The sequence below is a fragment of the Anolis sagrei genome, chromosome X (assembly GCF_037176765.1).
Source record: "Anolis sagrei isolate rAnoSag1 chromosome X, rAnoSag1.mat, whole genome shotgun sequence".
In the NCBI taxonomy this organism is placed as follows: Eukaryota; Metazoa; Chordata; class Lepidosauria; order Squamata; family Dactyloidae; genus Anolis; species Anolis sagrei.
The window spans coordinates 99,225,123-99,234,571 of NC_090034.1; positions in this window are offsets into that span (position 1 = coordinate 99,225,123).

Consider the following 9,449-nt stretch of genomic DNA (forward strand, 5'->3'; position numbering starts at 1 on the left):
GGAGCTGTCCAACATGCTGATTTGTATACAGTAGAGTCTCGCTCATCCAACGTAAACAGGCCGGCAGAATGTTGGATAAGTGAAAACTTTGGATAATAAGGAGGAATTTAGGAAAACGCCTATTAAACCTTAAATTACATTATGATTACATTATGATTTTACAAATTAAACACCAAAACATCATGTTTTACAACAAATCAACAGAAAAAGCAGTTCAATACATGGTAACGCTATGTAGTAATTATTGCATTTACGAATTCAGCACCAAAACAAACAAGGGTTCTTTCTTTCTCCCACCCTGGACCATGTTGGATAATGCAGAATGTTGGATAAGCAAAGGCTGGATAAGTGAGGCTCTACCGTACCGCCAATACAAATTGAATTAAAACCTATCTTTCAACATGAAAATTGGCACATGTGTTTCCAGAGAATATCAGAATGTAGTCAAAATGGCAAAATGATGAGCCTGGTGGAGTTTGTGTTGTCGAAGGCTTTCATGGCCGGAATCACTGGGTTGCTGTGAGTTTTCTGAGCTGTATGGCTATGTTACAGAAGCATTGTCTCCTGACATTTCACCCACATCTATGGCAAGCATCCTCAGAGGTTGTGAGATCTGTTTCTCACACCCTGGACATTATTCCACAGATATATAAACCTGACAAAAAGTATAACCTCCAGGTTGGGAAATTATTTGGTGAATTATCAAAGGCTTTCATGGCCAGAATCACTGGGTTGTTGTGAGTTTTCCAGGCTGTATGGCTATGTTCCAGAAGCATTCTCTCCTGACATTTCACCCACATCTATGGCAGCTATCCTCAGAGGTTGTGAGATCTGTTTCTCCCACCTTGGACATTATTCCACAGATATATTAACCTGACAAGAACTATAACCTCCAGGTTAGGGAATTATTTGGTTAATTGTCAAAGGATTTCATGACTGTAATCACTGGGTTGCTGGGAGTTTTTCGAGCTGTATGGCTATGTTTCAGCATTTTCTCCTGATGTTTCACCCATATCTATGGCAGGCATCCTCACAGGCAGCCCCAGGCAGCAATCAGCCATGTTTTGAAGCTGCAAGGCTATTGAATGCTAATCAAGGTGGCCAACTTCAACATACACACTTGCTTCCAAAAGGCAAGAGTTCTTCCTCCCACCCTGGAAATTCCAGAGACATAGAAACCCCACTTCCCTTGTTTCCAACAGACCTCACAACCTCTGAGGATGCCTGCCATAGATGTAGGTGAAATGCCAGGAGAGAATGCTTCTGGAACATGGCCATATTTATTTATTTATTTACCATATTTATATACCACCTTTCTCAGCCCAAAGGCGACTCAAGGCGGTTTACAGTTGGCACAATTCGATGCCCCAACAACATAAATTATCATTAAAATAATTAACATATAATATAAAACCATATAAAATCAGTAAAAGCATAAGTTCTCAGTGTCTCATTACTAAAAAACATTTTCCAATTGCATTGTCCAGTCATTCTGTTTGTCCAAATTTGCCAGTTACACTGTATTTGCAAAAGCTTGCTCGAAAAGCCAGGTTTTGACTTGTTTTCAAAATGTTAGGAGGGAGGGGGCCATTGTAATGTCCCTAGGAAGGGCGTTCCACAGCCGAGGGGCCACCACTGAGAAGGCCCTGTCTCTCATCCCCACCAAACACATCTGTGAAGGCGGTGGGAGTGAGAGCAGGACCTCCGCAGAAGATCTTAGAGTCCTAGAAGGTTCATAAGGAGAGATGCGTTTGGACAGGTAAGCTGGGCTGGAACCGTTTAGGGCAGTGTTTCTCAACATGTGGGTCGGGACCCCTGGGGAGATCACGAGGGGGTGTCAGAGGGGTCACCAAAGACCATCAGAAAACACAGTATTTTCTGTTGGTGATGGGGGTTATGTGTGGAAAGTTTAACCCAATTCTATCGTTGGTGGGGTTCAGAATGCTCTTTGAACTATAAATCCCAGCAACTACAACTCCCAACTGTCAAGGTCTATTTTCCCCGAACTCCACAAGTGTTCACATTTGAACATACTGAGTATTTGTGCCAGGTTTGCTCCAGATCCATCATTGTTCGATTCCACAGTGTTCTCTGGATGAAGGTGAACTACAACCCCAAAACTCAAGGTCAATGCCCACCAAACCCTTCCAGTATTTTCTGTTGGTCATGGGAGTTCTGTGTGCCAAGTTTGGTTTAATTCCATCATTGGTGAGTTCAGAATGCTCTTTGATTGTAGGTGAACTATAAATCCCAGCACCTACAACTCCCAGATGTCAAAATCAATCCGCATCCAACCCCACCAGTATTCAAATTTGGGCGTATTGGGTATTTGCCAAATTTGGTCCAGTGAATGAAAATACATCCTGCATATCAGATATTTACATTACAATTCATAACAATAAGCAAGTTGTGAAGTAGCAACAAAAATAATTATATGGTTGGGGGTCACCACAACATGAGGAACTGTGTTAAGAGGTCACAGCATTAGGAAGGTGGAGAACCACTGGTTTAGGGCTTTATAGGCTAAAGCCAGCACTCTGAATTGTGCCCATACAGCCTGGATAACAACCCTGGTGGAGTTTGCTTTTGCTTGAGTCTACTGAGAAGGTCAAGATTCGATCCCTTCTCTTCTCTACTGCTAAATTCATTAAATGCAATTTGCAGCATTCACAGTAACCTGAGGACAAAACATGGAAACCGAAGCAGAGAGAAACTGGGACATTTTAAAACTGTGGGGTGCCAGAGTATGAATTGCCAATTCAAGACAGTTCGGGCACGAAATTGACCCATTGCCATGGCTAAGGAGTTCAACACTTTGGTGAGATAGAGAGCAACCTGTTTTCACCAGCAGCCTCAGCAACCATTCCAAGGTGGGGAGTTTAGAAACAAACAAATAATCCCAAGAGACAATGAAAAAAAAAGGAACAGGGGGAGGAAATGATTCACCCTGTTGGGAACTAACAAGTGAGTGACATTAATCCGGAGGAGGACAGCTGGCTGTGTCTGACATCCTGGACCGGTGTGTGACAAAGCGGCCTGCCGTCTTGCCTGGTGCTTTGCCTTCCAGGATCATGGCACCCTACCGGGCTGTGGGCTTTGTTTTCTTCCTTGCTTTTAAATATATGTATTTAAAGGTCACCTTTAACTGGATGAGTGAGGAGTGATTTGGAAAGAAGTCCAGGAAGGGCATAGCATCAGTACACATTTTTTTAATTTATATAACACTAGCCATCCCCTGCCACGCGTTGCCGTGGCCCAGTCTGGTGATCTGGAAAATAAAGTAATGGTTTCTAATCTATGTAATGTCTTTCTGCTTGTGGGTAAACAGTATTTCTTGCTGTTTCTTTGTCAGCGTTGATATGGAGAGTGTCTAGTTTGCCTACTCTGGGATATGCAACATATCATTGTTCTTCTTTAGGGGTCCCTTTCAAATCTAGGATACTATATCTCTCTGTGTGTGAATCATATTTATCTATCTATATCTATGGCTGGATGGCTCTTTGTTAGGAGGGCTTGGATTAGATTTTCTGGTGAAGAGAGTTGGACTGGATGGCCTTAAGTATTTTCTGTTGGTCATGGGGGTTCTGTGTGGGAAGCTGGCCCCAATTCTGTCGTTTGTGGGGTTCAGAAAGCTCTTTAATTGTAAGTGAACTATAAATCCCAGTAACTACAATTCCCAAAAGTCCAGGTCTATTTCCCCCAAATTCCATCTGTGTTCACATTTGGGCATATGGAATATTCGTGCCAAGTTTGGTCCAGATCCATCATTGCTTGAGTCCACAGTGCTCTCTGGATGTAGGTGAACTACAACTCCCAAACTCAAGGTCAATGCCCACCAAACCCTTCTAGTTTTTCTGTTGGTCATGGGAGTTCTGTGTGTCACCTTGGGTTCAGATCCATCATTGGTGGAGTTTAGAATGCTCTTTGATTATAGGTGAACTATAAATCCCAAGAACTACAACTCCCAAATGACAAAATCAATTTTTTTGAGATAAGAACCTACATCGGGTTGTTAGGTGTCTTGTGTCCAAATTTGGTGTCAATTCGTCCAGTGGTTTTTTAGTTTTGTTAATTCCACAAACGAACATTACATTTTTATTTATATAGATTATTTCTATATCACCTCCCAGTAAGAGGATTTAGGGTGAGATTCTTGGGCCCTTTCTCACTTTACAGTTATAACACTATGATTCCACTGGAACTGCTGTTGAATCTTTAGATTTGCAGTTGAGGCGCGTATTGTCAAAGGCTTTGATGGCCAGAATAACTGGGTTGTTGTGAGTTTTCTGGGTTGTATGACCATGTTCCAGAAGTATTTTCTCCTGATGTTTCACCCATATGTATGGCAGGCATCCCCACAGGCAGCCCCAGGCAGCAATCGGCCAGGCTCTGAAGCTGCAAGTCCCATGCCTTTGGCGTGCAGGCATACTTTCCAACATGAAAACTGGGATATGTGTTTCCAGACAATATCAAAATGTAGTTGAAATGGCAAAATGATGAGTGCGGTGGAGTTTGTTTTGTCGAAGGCTTTCATGGCCGAAATCACTGGTTTGTTGTGAGTTTTCTGGGCTGTATGGCCATGTTCCAGAAGGATTATCTCCTGATGTTTCACCTATATCTATGGCAGGCATCCTAACAGGCAGCCCCAGGCAGCAATCAGCCACGCTTTGAAACTGCAAGGCCGTTCAATGCTAATCAAGGTGGACAACTGCAACATTCACACTTGCCTCCAACAGGCAAGACTTCTTTCTCCCACCCTGGATATTCCACAGATATAGAAACCTTACTTGCCTAGTTTCCAACAGACTTCACAACCTCTGAGGATGCCTGCCCACATCTAAGGCAGGCATCCTCGGTGGTTGTGAGGTCTGTTTCTCCCACCCTGGACATTCCACAGATATATAAACTCCATTTGCCTAGTTTCCAACTCAAGAACGGGAAATGTAATGTTGGTGGACAGGAAAAGAGATTTAAAGATGGGCTTAAAGCTAACCTTAAAAATTGTGGCATAGACACTAAGAACTGGGAAGTCCTGGCCCTTGAGCACTCTAACTGGAGATCAGCTGTGATCCATAGCCAGGATTTTGTTTCGGTGGGGGGGGGGGGGGGCAGGATTTTGTTTGAGTCTGAGTGAAAGAGAGTCTATTCTAGCACACCTTTTGTATCGTTACCCCAATACCCCCATGCATAGGGGATATATTGAGCATTGTGATCAGATCATGATATGAATAAACATAACAGTTTAAATAATGTACCAGTAAGGCCTTCTCGCAGACCACCATGAAAATTTGGGGGGGGGGCTGAATCCCCCCAAGCCCCCCCCCCCCCCCCGGCTACGTGCCTGGCTGTGACCAACAGTGCTGCAGAATTTGAGGGGGAAGGCGTGTCAAGCCAACCCTGACCAGGACTGCCTTCCACCTGGAAACTGATATTCTCACTGTGGGAGAACATGCAGATCAAGAATAGGGCTCCACAGCTAAGACACTACACTTGAAGGACCATTATCCTTTGGCTATGAGGGATCACCTAAGTAAGTAAGTTTCCAACAGATCTCACAGCCTCTGAGAAGGCCTGCCATAGATGTTGGTGAAATGTCAGGAGAGAATGGTTCTGGAACATGGTCAGACAGCCCAGAAAACTCATAGCAACACAGTGATTCCGGACATGAAAGTCTTTGACAACACGGTGATTACATCATCATCACCATCGCCATCACCATCATCATCATCATCATCATCATTATTATTAGAAACACAACAAGATGAGTACACAGCAAACAAGATCACTTTGCTGGCTGTTGTACTGGATCACACATCGGACACTTCCCAAGTGTCTAGGATTGGGTGATGTATCAGCGAATAATGCCTGCAGATCCCAATAAGGTGGCCTTCTGCAGCGGACAGATGCTAATTTTGTCAGCACTGATTGTGTTTAAGTGCAGGCCAAGGTCTTTAGGCACTGCACCCTGTGTGCTGATCACCACTGGGACCACTTTGACTGGTTTGTGCCAAAGTCTTTGCAGTTTGATCTTTAAATCCTCATATCGTGTCAGCTTTTCCAGTTGTTTCTCTTCAATCCTACTGTTTGCAACATTGACAATCCATACTTGGTTTTTTAACACAAACGTGAGGTCAAGAGTACTGTGCTCCAAAACTCTGTCTGTCTGAATCCGGAAGTCCCAGAATAGTTTTTTATTATTATTATTATTATTATTATTATTATTATTATTATTATTCCCACCCTGGACATTATTCCTCCCTTGCCTAGTTTCCAACAAACCTCACAACTTCTGAGGATGCCTGCCATAGATGTGGGCAAAATGTCAGGAGAGAATGCTTCTGGAACATAGCCATACAGCCTGGAAAATTCACAACAACCTAATTGAGGAGTATGTAGAAGGATCGCACAATGGTAAAAGACACATTACCACACATTCCATTTTATTGTGCATTGATGGTACAGAAGTAACCAAGCATACATGGTTACTCACGTATACTTGCATGCATCCTGTGAAAGGCAAATTTAAATGCAGGAACATCAATATATTATCAGGCACAGTTAGTGTCATTTTCAGCCTATCTGGGCTCTGCCACCAACCTCAATCCTCAGATATTGGGTTGAAGGCTGGCACGCAAAGTGTTCCTTTATTAAAGAATCATTAGCATACTTCATTTTGTCATTCATTGCTGTTTTTAGTAATTTTACTCGAATGTTTTAAACAGAAGGGATGGTTTTAGGGTGTGCTTCATTTTTCAACTGTGGCACTTTAATGGTCCAGTTAATTGCAGTAGATTGCAAGTATCTGTCTGTTTAACAGAGTGTGTTATGGCCGGTTAGTAGAATATCTGCTAATTGAATTAATTTGCAAAGGAAGATGGAGTTAGAGAGAGAGAGAGAGAGAGAGAGAGAGAGAGACTGCCTTTCCGCAAGGAGTGCACTTTGTGTATAGATTGACAAATGACTTTTTCATAGGTCTGCATTTATGCTGCCACTTTGAGTTCCCTTTGGGGCAGATAAAGCGGGGTATAAATAAATAAATATAATAATGATTTGTGCCAGAGCATGTGGCTTATCCAGAAGTTGATGGACTCTAGCTCTTAGCGTTCCTCACAATTGGTTAGCGTGGTTTGAATTGCTGAGAATTGCAATCTAGCAACATCTGGAGGGTCATACAATTCCCATACCTAACATACAATATAAGGACAAGCCTGCAAAAGAGACTGCCATGTATTTGTGACCATGCTCAAAATACACTCCAATGCACCCCAATACAATTTTTAAAAAATTGGACCAAATGGACCAAAAAGTGATGGACCAAAAAGTGATGGACCAAAAAGTGCTGTTTTGGGGCTTGTTTTCTCAAACAATAGCACATTATAGTGCTCTTTTGACTGGTTTATATCCAAAACACTGGCGCATTTTGGACTCTTTTTACTTGTTTATCCAAACACAGGAACATTTTGGTGCTCTTTTGACAGAAACACTGGCACATTTTGGACTCTTTTGACTGGTTTATCCAAACACTGGCACATTTTGGGCTATTTTGATTGGTGAATCCAAATGGTGGCACATATTGGGGCTCCTTTGACTGGTTTATCCAAACTCTGGCACATTTTGGACTTTTTTGACTGTTTTATCCAAACACATAAACATTTTGGTGCTCTTTTCACTGGTTTATACAAACACTGTCACATTTTGGACTCTTTTGAGTGGTGAATCCGAACAGTGACACATTTTGAGGCTCTTTTGACTGGTTCAACCAAACACTGGCACATTCAAAGCTCGTTTCACTGGTGAATCCAAACACTGGTGCATTTTGGACTCTTTTGACTGGTTTATGCAAACACTGGCACGTTTTGGGCTTTTTTGATTGGTGAATCCAAATGATGGCACATATTGGGGCTCCTTCGACTGGGTTATCCAAACACTGGCACATTTTGGGTTCTTTTGACTGGTGAATCAAACGGTGGCACATATTGAGGCTCCTTTGACTGGTTTATCCAAACACTGGAACATTTTGGACTCTTTTGACTGGCTTATCAAAACACATAAACATTTTGGGGCTCTTTTGACTGGTTTATCCAAAGACTGGCACATTTTGGTCTTTTTTGACTGGTAAAACCAAATGGTGGCACATTTTAGTGCTCTTTTCACTGGTTTAGCCAAACATGGGAACATTTTGGTGCTCTTTTTATTGGTCCATCCAAACACTGGCACATTTTGGACTCTTTTGACTGATTTATCCAAACACTGGCACATTTGGAGCTCTATTTATTTATTTATCTATCTATCTATCTATCTATCTATCTATCTATCTATCTATCTATCACTTTCATTCGAGGGACTCAGGCCAGTTTCCAACATCAATATTACAGATAGTCTTTTGACCAGTGAATCCAAACACTGGCACATTTTGGACTCTTTTGACTGGTCTATCCAAACACATAAACATTTTGGTGCTCTTTTGACTGGTTTATCCAAACAGTGGCACATTTTGAACTCTTTTGACTTGTTTATGCAAATACTGTCACATTTTGGACTCTTTTGAGTGGTGAATCCGAACGGTGACACATTTTGGGACTCTTTTGACTAGTTTAACCAAACACTGGCACATTCAGAGCTCGTTTGACTGGTGAATCCAAACACTGTTGCATTTTGGACTCTTTTGATTGGTTTATCCAAACACTGGCACGATTTGGGGCTCTTTTGACTGGTGCTCTTGAGGCTCTTTTGACTGCCATTTCTGGCTGGGAATAAGGGCTATGGTTGCTCCTTTAGCTAAACCCCTCTTCTAAGAAGTCCAAGGTTGCACTGGAAGTCCTAATGCAAACCAGGCATCCGGGTGGCACATGGCCGGCCGAAGGGGACATCAAACACTGCAGGGAGGACAAAAGCATCCTTGTGCACAAATCCACCCAGGAATCCCAAGCTCTTGCTAATGCCTTCGGAAATGTGCCGTGGTGGGAGGACCAGGAGGCTGCCGCTGGTCCCAGGAGAAGAGAAAGGGGGAGAGAAAAAGAGGGGGAGACGGGGCAGAGGAATTCTCTACCCTTTATGCACATATAGAAGATATATAGGGCTTGGTTTCTCTGCCCTTGCAAGGCAGATCCCACAGTCATCTTAGCAGGGGAAGACTTGACTTCTTTTCACATTTCATTTTGTGCATTAAAGAGCATACTGCTGCAGCAACAGGTGTTCTTCTTCAATAATAAATTTTCACCATTTTGACTGCATTTGATGCTGCTTGACCATGTATCCAGATTTACATCTGTGAAATCTTGGAGGTTATGTTGGGATAATTGTGACCTTGCAAACATCATCAGCATCATCATATTTTACCTGTGTACATTTGTATGGCCATGTTCCAGGAGCACTCTCTCCTGACGTTTCACCCACATCTATGGCAAGCATCCTTGGAGGTTGTGAGGTCTGTTGGAAAATAGGCAAGT